Raw genomic sequence first — 12,091 nt, 5'->3', positions numbered from 1 at the left:
TTAATAAAAAAACTATATTAATAAAAACAATTATTTTAATTGTACAATATAAAATTAAATGTAATATAATAAACACAAACAATAATAATTTATCAAATTTTGATTATTAAAATAAAATAAAAAATAATATAATAAACAAAAATGGATCATTAATTCATTAAATTTATAATATTAAAATAGATTTTTTTTTTAAAATTATTGATGGGAATGTTTTGAATGGTGTTTGTAAATGTCAATTTCTATTTTCAATCAAATTTATAATATTAATATAGATTTTTTTTTTTTATAATTATTGAATTAGAAATGTTTTGAATGGTTTTTGTAATTATCAATTTCTATTTTGAATTGAAATGTCAATTTATATTTTGAAGGAAGCATTTAAAGTTGCAATTAGAAATGCAACTTTCTATTTTCAAAGAGCTATTTCCTTCAATGAAACATAAACATTTTTTTAAATGGTTGTTTCCATTTATGAACGGTGTCTTAGAGGCAAGTTTTTATATCTATCATGTCTCAAGCACACCGTTCCTAGATGAAAACAACTCTTTAAAAAAATGTTTATGTTTCATTGAAGGAAATAGCTATTTGAAAATAGAAAGTTACATTTCTAATTGCAACTTTAAATGTTTCCTTCAAAATATAAATTGACATTTCAATTCAAAATCGAAATTGATAATTACAAAAACCATTCAAAACATTCCTAAATCAATAATTATAAAATAAAATATTCTATATTAATTTTATAAATTTGATTGAAAATAAAAATTGACATTTACAAACACCATTCAAAACATTCCTAAATAAATAATTATAAAAAAATCTTTTTTAATATTATAAATTTGATAATTAGAAATTGATAATTACAAACACCATTCAAAGCATACCTAAATCAATAATTATAAAAAAAATTCTATATTAATATTATAAATTTGATTGAAAATAGAAATTGACATTAACAAACACCATTCAAAACATTCCCATCAATAATTATTAAAAAAAATCTATTTTAATATTATAAATTTAATGAATTAATGATTTGTTTATGTTTATTATATTATTTTAAATTATATTTTTAATAATCTAAATTTGATAAATTAATATTGTTTATGTTTATTATATTATATTTAATTTTATATTGTACAATTAAAATAATTATTTTTATTAATTATAATAGAATTTTTTTATTGGAATAGAATTTATTTTTATTATAAGAGAATGCATTTTTAATTGAAAATAAAGTTATTCATTCTAATCTATTTGCAAAACAATAAGGAGGATTTCAAAACTTAAATAATCCTCATTAATAGAATCCATGGATCTCATTTATTTCATATAATTCTTTAATTTTTTTTATTTGATGCTCCAAATGAATGAAATACTTTAATATGTATTTAACTGAATGACACGTTAACTCATTACTTTCCATGAAAAAATAAAGCTACATAGAAATAATAAGTCTAATTTTGAGTAGATGAATACATCTATTCGAACAAATCTATTGTGTAATTCACAACTTAATCTAAAAAATATAGATTAATTAGTACTAGCCCAAAACCATATAAATTTACACCAATATAATGCTCACTATCTCTATTCCAATATCTATATTTACTAAACCTATAAAGAAACATGTGTGCAGATTAAGGGCAAATATGTTTGAAGACAAAAGGATTTTTTCCATAGCTTACAATTTGACTTCCATAGTGAGTTTATCAGGTGACAACATGAGAGAAAATACAAAGGATTTTAGCTTGAATCCTGCAATAAATAAGGCATTAGATCTTGTTGTGTTTCTCCTAATCTTATTGTTGAAGATGTTGGGATGTTTATCTAGGTAAATTCCAAAATGGAAGAAACAGAGTTGTCAATCTATTGAATACTAAATAATTTTGCTCAAAAAATTGTAAACCAAAAATAACATAAGAACAAAAAAATTAAAACCATTTAATAAATGTAAAATTAATTTCACAATTCAAAATATCTCTATTTGAAAAAAATATTATTATGACTGAAAATTTGTTTCAACTGCATGCAATATTGATTTTTTTGAGTGAAAGTTGCTACAAGATATAACGCATTTGTTATGAAGAAATGGATGCTACAAAGTAATGATAAATCTTCTCCATTATAATGGGAAGATAATTTAGATAATTTATAGGGAAGAAGATGAAAGATAAATCTTTTGTATTATCCTAGTAGCCCGAAAAAATTGCCCTTAAGAATTGCAGAGATTTAGAAATTTGAAAGCACAACTGGAAACTTGCATCCTCAAACATTCCTACTTGGATTTGCTAACTTGAATGCAATGTTTTTGTTGCCTATTACGGTTGCACTCTAGAAATATTGAAGAAATTAATGAAAACAAAAAGAGGAAAGTGGTCAAATTTAGAAACTTACAAACACTAAATCATACCAAATGCATTACTTTTAAAGAATAATCACACTTAAAGATCATTCAAAAATGGAATGTTACCAAGTTAATAATCTATTACATCATTAAAGAATTAGAAACTTGCCTCTTTCAAAAAATGACATGGATAAGATCTTTGGGTGTCATTGTAGTGTTATACCTCTTGGTGTAATAAATGATAATTTTTAAGTTTTGACTAAAGTAGTTATTAAATATGTATATAAAAATCGTAATAAAATAGATATGTAAATAAAATAATTTTGTAATTAAATATTTATATTATTAGGTAACTTCTAATAAAATAATATATTTGTATACATGAGAATAAATATATATATTTTATATATTTATAAATTATATATTTATCTTATCATTTTCAATTAGATAAACATTGTAATTTCCAAATAATATGATTATTATTATTTTTAATCACTAGCACATTAATAACATGTTTAAAATTCAACAATATATTAAACTATCAGAACCATTAAGTTGGTAAGTTTACTTCTAACTTCATAGATCACACAACAATATAAAAAATCCAATTATATGAATGACTATGTGGTGTGTGTGTGTCAATTCCCTCATACCACTTACAACCAAGAAGCTAGACACGTCTACCTCAACTCAGTTCTCGCCTTCAACATTACCTACACACACTTGCACTCAATTTGTCATCAGTAGCTTAATCCAGAAGTCATAACTAAGCAAAATTACATATATTGCATCTATGATTAATAATTAAATTCATAATTTAAATATGTATAGTTAAATCACATCAAATAATTATTCATATTTACCACTAAGTATTCTGTTTCACAAAATAAAAGCATCAAGTAATTATTCACATTACCACTAAATATTATATTTCAAAAGGTAAAAGTTAAGATATTCACATCTACATCATGAGAATTATGAGAAGAATGCGGAGAAATGATGTCATTTGTTGGATTAGAGAGAGCACCGACATTCTCATGGAACAAGTGATCTAATTGAGGCTCCATATCCTTAGTGGTTAAACCTTGGGAAGCCTTAAGTCTATAAATTCTTCTTACGAGAATATTATATGTAGGACTCATGGTAACAAAACTCATGGACAAAGGAAGATAGTATGAATGCAAAAAATGAAAACTATGACTCAACAATGCAATTTGTTGTAACAATGACTAATTAAACAATTAATTAAGCAATTTGGTTTGTGATTTTGAACAATAAATTCCTTTAAATCATAACATAACATGTCATACTAATCAGACCTGAAAATATATTTGAAAAATTATGCAACCCACAAGTTAATTTTAGGATAATAAATTAGGGTTTTTGTGAATTGAACTTCTAAATTTATGAAATTCAATTGAAAATAACAATTATGAGTGCAAATTTGAATTTAAAAATGAAAACAAAATCAATTTTGAGAGAAGAAGTTATAATTAAGCATGAAGGATGTTGGGCTCACCAAAATGTAAAGGATGAGAAATTGGGAATTAGGGTTTTACTAAGTAAATTCGCTAAATAGCCCAATTAACATTGTTACATTGAAAGAGGGTTGAATCAAATATATCTAGGCTCAATCCCAATGGAGGAAGGTCTAATATTATGATTATATTCAATTGGTTAGGGTTAATTATCTTCTTTCTTAGCTAAATTTGTAATGTAATTACAAAATTAAGGAAAAACCATGAATAATTGAAGTAGACTAACATAAATAGTAAGTTGCAGATGTCCCATAGAGCCACCAACTAAGATTTGGGCAAAACAAGATGTTTAGAACTTGTTCTCAGAAGTTTTGCTTATTTTTTTTGGGATGAGGTAGCATAGGTTTGTCCTAGTCCTCCAAATTTTTCATCGTCAAAATTTAAACCTATTCATTGCTGTCGACACTGCCAGACTCGAGTACAAATCCTGCACCTATTTCCTACACACAAAAAGAGAGGGAAAGATGTTGGGAATATGGGTTTGTGATGTAAGATGGTAGGTTAAACAAAAAAAAAATCACAATTCAATCACCTTTGAATTATTATTTCACCTTTATGGCTCTAACTTAGTGTCTTTTCACAATTCTTCAATCTTGGCCTTGGAGCCCTCCATAACTGATTTTCTGATCATAATTAACTATACTGGTGGAATCTAACCAAAATAAAGATATTTTAGGATAGCCATTTGTATATTTTATAACATATATGAAAATTAGTATGGGTTAATTTGAAACATATGGCTACAAAATTGACTGGTAATGTTGCTACAAGGGTTCAAACTCATAATTTTCACTGTGAAGTGCAACGAACAATCATTCATAATTTCTAAAAAACACAAAGTGAATTAAATCTCTTCATCCATATTTTATATGAGATAGTTACAAAAATTCCTTGAATTTTTTATGAGGATCCAACGGTTAAAAAGAAAGCTATGGCATTTTTCTCGAAATTGGGAACACTAGGCAGGGTTTAGACCCGCACTCACCAAAATTGCAATATTTTGCACAAAACTTAATCAAATTACATGAGATTTTTTTGAAAGAAATTAGATTCATATTAATTTAACATACAATCAATTAGGAGTGATATCTTCTCCATACAGGTCCATACAATGGCTTGGAGTAGAGCAAAAACTACATGTATTTTATTCAATAACTTATTGAAAAACCTTACATTCCACTTCTACCCTACTCCTCATGACCTTTAATGAAGTATTTAAAAATATTAAAACCCATTCCAGACCTTTTGTAACTATCTAACCAATTGTTAGGCCCAATATGGAAAGCTAATGTACTGAGAGGGGAGGGGTGAATTAGTACTTCAAAACCTTTTATCAACAATAACTTTACTGTTATGCATAAACCAAAAACTGTTGCAACATAACATAAAGCTAGAACAAATAAATAACAATCATACATGATTCACTCCATAACACATATATTTTGGTTATGCAGAAACTCTTGGTTAGAGAGAAAAACTACGGTGGGGATGGCACCCACAACTTCACTACTGCAATTGTAGACACCTAAAATTGTCCAGTCTAATTAAATAAATATTTTATTTATTTAATTATCTAAGCCTAATTCTTCTATTAATTAAATAAATCTTTATTTATTTAATGACAAAATTGAATGCGTCAAAGTACGAGGAGGTTTGATGGTACTTACCAGCTCTCCTGCCTCTGCTGGTCTCTGAAATCGGCGAACGCGGTCGAATCTGTGTATGAAAGCCATCGCTGCTGACTGCTGCTGCTCTTTTTCTCGCTCTGCACTGTGATCTCGTGAAGGTGTAGATGACAATGAGGATTTCTTTTGCCCATGGTCTATCTTATAGCCTACCCTAGCCCTCGCATTCATTTTCTCGAGTCAGTCTTCTTCATCTCGTGACTCTGTCACTTTATCCGGTCTATCCATTCTAGCCTTTCTTTCTTATCGAGAGATTGTCTGCAATCTTTTCAGACATTTTCATCCAATCTCTCGAGGGGGCATATCTTTCCCATTATGGGGCAACTTTGTATCAGTTCATCTTATCTTCTTTGAAACAACGCGACAAGCTGCATTGTCTCAAAGAGGGGCAAAATGTAGACACCTAAAATTGTCCAGTCTAATTAAATAAATATTTTATTTATTTAATTATCTAAGCCTAATTCTTCTATTAATTAAATAAATCTTTATTTATTTAATTAATTCATTTATCCTCTTCTAGCCTTATTTCTCATTTAAATAAATACATTTATTTATTTAAATTATCCTTTTCCTAAATTAAATAAATATCTTATTTATTTAATTATCCTACTTCTTCTATTAATTAAATAAATATTTATTTATTTAATCAATTCATTAGCTTTTTCTACACATGACACATGTCATTCATCTCTTAATTCATACACTACCTACCCCTTTCATTATTTTGGTATTTCTTTTACCTACCCTCTAATCATAGCCGACCTCCTTTTACACCTCTCAATCTTATCCCTCCATTTCATATAGTGTCTTCTATATAAGGAGATGCTTCCTTCATTATCAAACCCTAATCATTCTATGCATCCTAATCACTCAGCCTAATCGACAATTTGGAGGACTCGACTACACTACGATCCTACTTGCAACCACATTCCGTTCTTTGTTGAGCTCTTGTGCATATTAAAATCTGAGAGCAAATATATCAAGCAAGATCAATGGAGATAGGAAGAATGGAGATCAAAAACCTATTGGACATGTGATGGTATAATCTTTGTGATTTCATTTGATTTGCATTGTCTTAGGTAATCTTCATATGTTATGGTGGATCTTTGTTGATTGTTAGGCTAGGGTTTTGTGGTTGAATTCATTTAGCCTTTCAATATTGTTATTATTGTTATCCATTTTCGCCATAAACATTTTGGCACGCCCGGTGGGACTCTTGTCCCTTTGCATTTAACCTTTTTGTTGCAGATTTTGCATTTTTGAAGTTGCAGATCGGACATTTTTTCGACGACATTTTAGGTATTTCCACGTCTGCGAGTGTTTGGATCGCGTCTCTGAGTTTCTGGAGCGTCTGCGGAGGCGGGAATCGTGTCTGTGTTTTCAACAAATTTTGTTTTGCAGGTCTCAGACAAGGGCGTCTGTGTTACATAATTGCGTCTGCGTTACTTCTGATCGCGTCTGTGTCCGAGACGGGCGTCTGTGTGTTTTGGCCGCGTCTGTGCATCACAGAACCGCGTCTGTGTCATAAAGACGCGTCTGTGTCTGGTATAACAACGTCTGTGTTTTTACTGTTTCAGAATTTCAAACTTTCTTTGATTCGGTTTTCGGATTTCGCACCTAGGGTTTCAGATCTGATTTATTTTTGGACTAACCCTTGCAGATCTAGCTAACCAAGTTTGTGCAGCTTGTTTTGGAAGCAAAAACATTTTTGTTGAAGGCCCCTCTTTCACAAAGTCTTTTGGGTTTTTAAAATTTACCTAACTTGTGTGCTTGTAGGAAGGGGTGATCATTTGAGACAACCCAAACTACTAACAAATTTTGTTGCAGGTCCTTGGCTAGGGTTTTTGAGATTTTGTTGTGTGCCTTGTTTTCATAGATTAGTAAACACTTCCATTGGTGCACTAAAATTGAATCATTGTCTTTTGTGTCTTGAGCAATAGGCTCTTTTTGTTTAATCTTTAGAGGGTCTGTCTTCCCGTGTGGTCATTAGGACTACTAGTGAGAAGAGAACGACCCAAGTGGTAGCGAGGAAAACCCACCTCATCCGAACCACTATAATCAAATGTATTCATGGTGAAAACTATGAATAACGTGTGCTGATTAGTTCATACCGACACTATGTCTCCCCATAAACCCGTTTGATCAAATTTATTTGATCATTTGTAGGGCGTAACCCCTACCGGCTGGGAGCCTTCTGTATTTACAGAGCTAAAAGTGCCGCATGTATGGCCACACGAGTGGATGCCCTTACTAGCACCATTTTGTTTTAGAGGCCCAAATCCTTCTAGTTGTTGGGGTAGGAGGTCAGACCTCTGGTAGCGGCCCACACACATACGGTTCTTAGTAGAGATACAAAGTTCACCATGGGGAGTTTTCATGGGGACTGATGCTTGGCTGACTCGAGAAGTGAGTGCCGAGGGTGGAGCCAGTGAGGTCAAGCATCTAAGTATCCGCTTTGAATAGCGTAGCCTCGGGGGTAAAACCCCATGTGGGATCAACAACTATTGTCTTGGCCAGCCATAAGAATTGTGCTTGACTTATTTTAAATATTCAAACATTCAAAACCAAACAGCAAAACATTGTGTCTTTTGTGTTTTCAAGTGTATGCAAAACATTTTTACATCATACAACATACTTTTCTTGGAGTCATTTTGGAGTCTAAACACTTGCAAACATTGAGTCCTCATACACATTGTGTCCTCTTGTCACGAAAAATAGTCAAACAGTCGGATTTGGTCACAACAAAACAACTTCACAGATCGGAAAAATTGCACGAAGTTTACAGAAACGCGTCTGTGTCTGTTCTAACCGCGTCTGGGTCATCTAAGCGCGTCTGTGAAGGGAAGAATAGCGTCTGTGTTTTTAGCAGCGTCTATGTCGAACAGAGACACATTTGTGTCTGGGAATCGCGTCTGTGAAGTATACAGAGGCATCTGTGTCCAGAATTGAAAATTTTTACAGTCCAGCAAACAAAAGAAATCAGTTTCGGAATACTTGAGCTTCCTAGGTTGTTTCTTCAGGTTTTCATCTAGCATTCAATCTATCCTTGGGTCTCATACAGTCCATCATTGCTTTACATCTCATTTTACATTCATACTTGTCCAAACTTGAGTCACAAGGTCACTTGCTTGTCCTCATCATACTTTGTCAACATACTACATACAACTACACTTTGCTAAGTGGTCCCTCATCAAGGTTTCTTACCTTTGGGTCTCATTTGGTCTTACTTAGGGTCAAGGTCAGCTTACCTCATCAAGAGAAACTATCCTCTCTTTGGAAGTCACACCTACTCTACTACATACATACTTGGTCTTACACTTTGGACATTTGCAAGTACACCTCAGATTCATTTACATTCCATCCAACTCTTGGTCTTCCATACTTTTTTTCATTTTCATCTAGTCTTACACATCTTGGTCAATACCTAGTTCATGGTTGAAACCCGTCTTCAAAAATCTAGGAGAGAAACTAAAGAGGCTCAAGAGTCCGCAAACATGAGTTCTTATGAGTATGACAATGAGATCTTTTTCAATTCTGATCATACTACATTACCTGACATGGATGCCTATAGAAACAATCCAAATGTTGAGAACATGGACACTATAAACAACAATGCTACACAAAATGACAATGTGGACAACTTTTCAGTACATTCAGCAGATGTGGAAAAATCCATTATGAATCCCCATTTCAATCGATTGGTTGAGGAAATAATGAGGAGAGATAGACAATACTTCTTACACATGATGGCACAAAGTGGAGCCAAGATACCTCATGATTTTGACATGTCTCAAATAATGGAACATAGACCGTTGCAACAACCTCACTCCAATATGGATCAAGGGAGACCTAATAGTGGAGGAAATAGAGGACCACATATGGTACCTGAATCACCATCAGCTTTGCTTCAAAAACCAGAAGTCCCACATACACATGCTCAAACATATGATACTTACCTTCGAAGACCATTATGGAAGTCTTATGCAGATAGATATGTTCAAGCTATGGATCAACCAAAACAATTGGACATTCAAAGGCATGCTCAAAATTTGGACACAAGGAAACCCCGTGTCAAATTTGGGGGCAACACATTAGAACATGACATGCCTGTAGAATATGGTATACATGCACAAAATAGATATGGGGTTCCTCAACATGAAGCTATACCAAGTGCTCCATATATGCCGCATCAATATAGACCTCCTCCATACGAACATGTCTATGATCAATATCATCCATACATGCAACAAGCTCCTCCTCAAATTGGTGTCTCAAACATGGGGTATGCTACAAGAAATCGATCTCCACCTAAGAATAATTTGGAGCAACAAATCAGAGATTTACAAAAGAAAATGGAGGACATGAGTACACCAAAACCAACATACACTATGAGAGACATATGTCCTTATCCATTTGATAAGAGCATTCCAATGCCTCCATTTCCTGCACACTTTGTGACGCCTAAATTTGATAAGTATAGAGGAAAAGGAGACCCCAAGGCACACATAAGACAATTTTTCACAGCTTGCATTGAGGTAGCGGCAGAAGAAACATATTTGATGAGATTATTCCCACAAAGCTTAGGCGATCAAGCTATGGAATGGTTCTCTCAACTACCACCTGGTATTAAGTCATGGGGTGACTTAGCAGAGGCATTTATTCAACATTTCTCCTACAATATAGAGACAGACATATCAATCACTACTTTGTGCAATACCAAGCAAAAGGAGGGAGAATCTTTTGCGTCATTTTTACAAAGATGGAGAAATCTAGCTAGCAGATGCTCTTGCGAAATCCCACAGAAACAAATGGTAGAAATGTTCACTCAAAACGTTAACAAGGACATTGGCTATGATCTAAGGAAAGCTTGTTTGGCCACCTTCAAGGATGTTATTGAAAAGGGCTTAGCAACAGAAAAGGTCTTAATTGAACAAGGAGTCATTAAGATATTCAAGGAAAACAAAGATGACTTTAAAGGAAAAGACAAGCCAAGATTTTGGAATAAAAACAAAAACACAATCAATGATGGTGTTGTTGATGCCAATACAGTGAGACCCAAGTTCATCTTTTCGGGATCAAGTTCTACAAACAATCAAGTGAATACTCAAACAACTTCTAGATCACGAAGGAAGTACACTCCATTGGGAGAACCACTTGAATCAGTCTTCAAAAAGCTTGTGGCAAACAAAGTGATCACAGTTCCAGATTTTCCTCCATATGAACCAAAGGTCAAACCAAATTGGTGGAATGATGATGAGTATTGTGAGTTTCATAAGAGCAAGGGTCACAAGACAGGTAATTGTCATCGACTGAAGAATATTGTGCAAGATCTCATTGATAGAGGTGACATTGAGATTGAGGGACACTCATCCAATCAAGAACATGAGATGTTTAAGGAACCATTCCCAAAGCATGACAAAGGAAAAGCCAAAGTCACAGATGATCAAGCCAACTATACTAGAGCACCTTACAACTATGACTCAACTATCAATCACATCTCGACGGACAATCATATCTCTACTATTACTATTAAGAACAAAAATCCTGAGAATCCTCCTCAGAGACCCAAGATTGTCCTAAGAGGTGTTGGATCTTCTTCCGAACATACCTCTGAATGTCATGTTACAACCCATCGAGGTAAGATTACTTTGCCAGGTGCTTCCACTAAAAATGCCCCTTCTTCATCAACCAAACCTGAGTATGACCTTGTAGAACAGTTAGGGAAGACACCCGCGCTCATCTCCATCCTTGAGATCTTACGTATATCCCCCGCTCATAAAGCTATTCTTGACAAAATCTTGAGAGATACTGCTGTTCCTACTGATCTGAACGTGGACCATTTTCAAGCCATGGTGGGATACCTTTCCATTCCACATTCCCTTACATTCACAAAAGCCGATGACGCCTCCGTATGTCAGCCACATAATGCACCTTTACATGTTGAAGCCTTCATACACAAACATCGAATAAAGCAAGTCCTGATAGATGGAGGAGCAGGTCTAAACATTTGTACATTGAGCACAATTAAACAATTGGGATATTCTGATAAAGCTGTGAATTCTACAAACAAAATCACCATCAAGGCATATGACGATGAAGAGCGTTCATCCAAGGGCACAGTCACCTTACCTCTCAGAGTTGGGCCAGTTACAAAGGATGTGGTTTGTCAAGTACTTGATTTGGATCTCACATACAACATATTGCTAGGACGTCCTTGGATTCATGAAATGAGGGCAGTCCCATCTACATATCATCAATGTATAAAGTTTCCACACAATGGAGTTGAAGTGACCGTCAAAGCTGACCCAAATCCATTCATATATTGCAACAATTTGCAATCTCAATTAGAAATAACAATCCCAGTCAATCGAGAGGCTATTCCTTCATCAGCATATGTGGATCCAGAATCCTTGAAACCTTTGACATCAAAGCAAGCAGAGCTCAAAGAAAAGTTAAAGATTAAGGACATGGGATGTGGTGAGTATATTTTTCATGTTCATCAACTCCCACTATCTCCTAAG

Source organism: Cryptomeria japonica, chromosome 10 (assembly GCF_030272615.1).
Source record: "Cryptomeria japonica chromosome 10, Sugi_1.0, whole genome shotgun sequence".
Lineage (NCBI taxonomy): Eukaryota > Viridiplantae > Streptophyta > Pinopsida > Cupressales > Cupressaceae > Cryptomeria > Cryptomeria japonica.
The sequence above is the reverse complement of the archived record's forward strand: the minus strand, read 5'-3'. Positions refer to the sequence as shown.